The sequence below is a fragment of the Cyprinus carpio genome, chromosome A12 (genome assembly GCF_018340385.1).
Source record: "Cyprinus carpio isolate SPL01 chromosome A12, ASM1834038v1, whole genome shotgun sequence".
Taxonomy (NCBI): domain Eukaryota; kingdom Metazoa; phylum Chordata; class Actinopteri; order Cypriniformes; family Cyprinidae; genus Cyprinus; species Cyprinus carpio.
Genome location: NC_056583.1, coordinates 15,809,175 through 15,812,784, shown reverse-complemented (window position 1 = coordinate 15,812,784; position 3,610 = coordinate 15,809,175). Strand labels below are relative to the sequence as shown.

The 3,610-nt window shown below is 35.2% G+C and overlaps 1 long non-coding RNA gene across 2 annotated transcripts; it reads right to left on the bottom strand.

The window, feature by feature from the left end:
* Positions 1-409: 409 nt before the first annotated feature.
* LOC122147027 lies at positions 410-3,610 on the bottom strand. 2 transcript variants are annotated; one of them, XR_006161371.1, is made up of 4 exons: positions 3,524-3,610; positions 2,075-2,265; positions 922-1,043; positions 410-711 (listed from the first exon to the last, which is right to left on the bottom strand). It is a non-coding gene; the product is annotated as an uncharacterized LOC122147027 (long non-coding RNA). The 2 variants fall into 2 exon arrangements; XR_006161370.1 differs by lacking the exon at positions 3,524-3,610 and having other exon boundaries at positions 2,075-2,584.

The following is a 3,610-nucleotide window of genomic DNA, read 5'->3' as shown; positions in this document are numbered from 1 at the left end:
GAGTGAAGCAGCTTTCATTTCATGAGCTTTGACATCAACACAGCCACTGATGAAGTCTCCGTCACATCACAAACTTTCTGAGCGTCTGAAAACATCAGTGTGATTCTGCTTTCATCCAGACCATCAAAGATGAACACAACTTTACACTCCTCATAAATCTGTGAGTCCAGATCTTGAAGTTCAGGATGAAAGTCCAGCAGAAGTCCGTGAAGACTGTACTAATGATCTCGGATCAAGTTCAGCTCTCGAAATGGAAGCACAAACATGAAATCTACATCCTGATTGGCTTTTCCCTCGGCCCAGTCCAGAATGAACTTCTGCACAGAGACGGTTTTTCCGATTCCAGCGATGCCTTTAGTAAGAACAGTCTTGATCTGCTCTTTCTCCTCACATCCTGCTTCAGCTGAGGCTTTAAAGATGTCATTGCAGTAGATTGGAGTGTCTTGTGAGTGTTGTGTTCTGGCTGTTTTCTCCATCTGTAAAACCTCATGTTCTTCATTCACTCCTTCTCTCTCTCCCTCTATGATGTAGAGCTATGTGTAGATGCTGTTTAGGAGGCTTGCATTCTCCTGGAGTTTGGTTCCCTCAATTAATCTCTCATACTTGTTCTTCATGCTGGTTTTGTGCTGGTCTTTGACTCTCTGAAGAACATTATCCACTGGTTTCTGCAGGTCTCCAGCCTCACTGGATGCAGTGCAGGTCAAATATATTCTGTCAGAAAATATAATCACAGTGCTTTCAATGACTGTTCAGAAATGGATACCATCAGAAATAGATATGTTTCTAGATATGATTTTGATGCCCCTGTGCAAAGCATATTACATATTATTGGATTACATGTAGTGTTAATTTTAAAATCATGTCTTAAATCATGTTATTCAAGTAAGTTGCTTTACAATAAATTGACATGTTTATACTAACGGGGGGGTCAGAGGTCACTGCATCATTGAAAGTTTCGGGGTTGCACCATGGATCTGCTACTCTTCACAGACACACAGCTTGAATGTGGAGACTGTGATCTGTGTCTCTTCCTCCTGCTGATACTGCCAAAATTCAAACAGAACAAAAGACAAATAAACAGCATGTTGTAGAAAGGCAGTCAGTTTGTGTGTTAGTGGTGGGGATTTTTTCAGAGACTTCAGTGCAAGTTACATTGTTGCAGGAGTAGGTGCCACTTAATGAAGCCTAAAACAGGAGAAATGCATCAGTGAATATCACTTAAATTAAAATTCCATTTCATAGAGATCATCACTGATGACATCCATGTGAAATCTTTTTAACCAATAAAAAGATACTACATCAAAGATATCGCTTTAATCAATTGACAGGAAAAAAAAGGAGATCAGGAATATTTGACTTTTGATTGGGAAGCACTAAGTGAGATGTTGCGTTCATGTTTCGGAAATTAACTTGCAAGATATATGTCATAAAGTGTAAAAATGAGAGTTTCAAAGTATTATGAAATTATACTGCAGACCACATAAAACGAGATGCAGGCCGGTTTTGGCAGATAATCAGATACACTCAGTCAATCTCTCACTATCTTGTTATAATATTTATAATACTCCACTCTACATAATACTCTAATAACCTGATAATCAGAAATGTTTCTTGAGCAGCAAATCATCATAGTATGATTTCTGAAGATCATGTGACACTGAAGACTGGAGTAATGATGCTGAAAATACAGCTTTGATCACAGGAATAAATTACATTTTAAATAGGAAAGAGTTATTTTAAATTATAAGAATATTTCACTGTATTACTGTTTTGCCTGTATATTATAAATTCAGTCTTGTAAGAATGAGAGACGTATTTAAAAAATAAAATAATGAATGTGTGTACATATGTATTAGGATAGAGAGAGCTTGTGGATTAGCATGATTCAGTCTTTAGACATTTTAAAAACATTACATGGGACTCGAGGAGAGGGAAGATTCAAGGAAATGCTTTTGAGCCTCTCTGTTACGACACTACAAGGCAAAGGTCACTCGCTGACTGCAGGCTTCTGGGATACACTGTAAGTCACTGTGAATTAAATCATCACCCAAATGTAAAATAGCTAGTGACTTACCTGGGGTCAGAGGTCATGGCACTGGACGCAGAGGGCAGATTCTTCATAGGTTGATCGCAGCTTGTTTCAGGAGATGAAGAACTCATTTTAGAGGCAATATCCTCATCTTCTTTCTCTTCACTGAGACTCATGGCTCTGCCCTCCACTTTTCCTCAAAAATACAGTTGAGAGATTGACTGTTTATTTATGTTCTAAATTACAAAGATACAAGTATGTTTGCTGTACATTTAGGCAGAAACAGTCAACATCATATTAATTTGGCCCACGGAGGGCCGGAAATTAACAGAATTTGGGGCTAAAAAAAATCCTGTGCACAATTACTCTAAAGTTATAATGACTGTCACCATTAGTGTAAAATGTAAAAATTAATGAAAAGTGTCAATTACAGCATCATATTTTGATCTGCTCTCATTTCATTAAAGATGTCCTTTTTTTCTTTTCTTTTTGTTACAGAAGCAGCATTGACCACAACCAATCACAGACAAATCTGCTGAGTGCATGATTGTAATTGACAATTTTTGATATGATTTTGTTTAGTTAATGATAAAAAAAAAAAAAGAAAAATAGAAAAAAAAAGGACAAACACTGATAATTATTCTTATATTATAAACTCTGCAGGACAGTGTTGGCCACTTATTTACAGTTACTTATGACGCTTTGGTAATTTAAGTGAAATAAAGCATCAGAAAAACAATGCACTTTGCTGCTGTTATGATCATTTTAACAAATTTATGCTTTATAATTTATATAGCCTACTTTAAATAATTATAAATTACAATTTATAATTCAGCCCACTCTTTAAAAAAAGTACATTTGGATTTATTTCATATAAAATTATGAATGCAGTTATTGAAAATAAAGTGATTTAAATTACACATTGATTTATTTAGTTTGGAAATGTTATTTGTGATAGTTCGTTGAGCACTCTCGATTTAAAATCGTAAAAAAAAAAATCGGGGATTTTCTTTAGGCCATATGGGCCCAGCCCTACGGGTCAAAGTACAGGTAAACTATTGTTGTGATAACAACAGAATCTACAATCTTTTGTTTCACGGATATGGTTTCTGATTATTATTCACGTTAAAAAAAAAAAAAAAAAAAAAAAAAAAAAACGCCATCAATGCGCATTAAAGTGTCCTGGTGGTAGAGAAATATCCTATTATACATGTTTAACGTCGATCTTTGATTTCGTTGACATCTACACAAATTAGGATATGAATTAATTATACACAACATATTTTAATCGATAGCACTTATGCGTTATATATAACAAATACCCCAGGAAATTTGAGCAAATATCTAAATTCACTTAAGCACTCAACGTTTAAGACATTTTTCAGAGTTGTAAAGTTGTCTAAATTCAGTAATGCGGGACGGACTCAAATCCTACAATGAAGAACATATTATTTTATATGACTACATGGTTAAATTAACAAGTTCTGAACTTACCACAAAATGTGCAGCCGTTTGCTACCTTAAAATGGCGTCTCTTCTTTCTCCTCGGTTACTTTCGTTTCTTCATAGTCACCTGTTAAA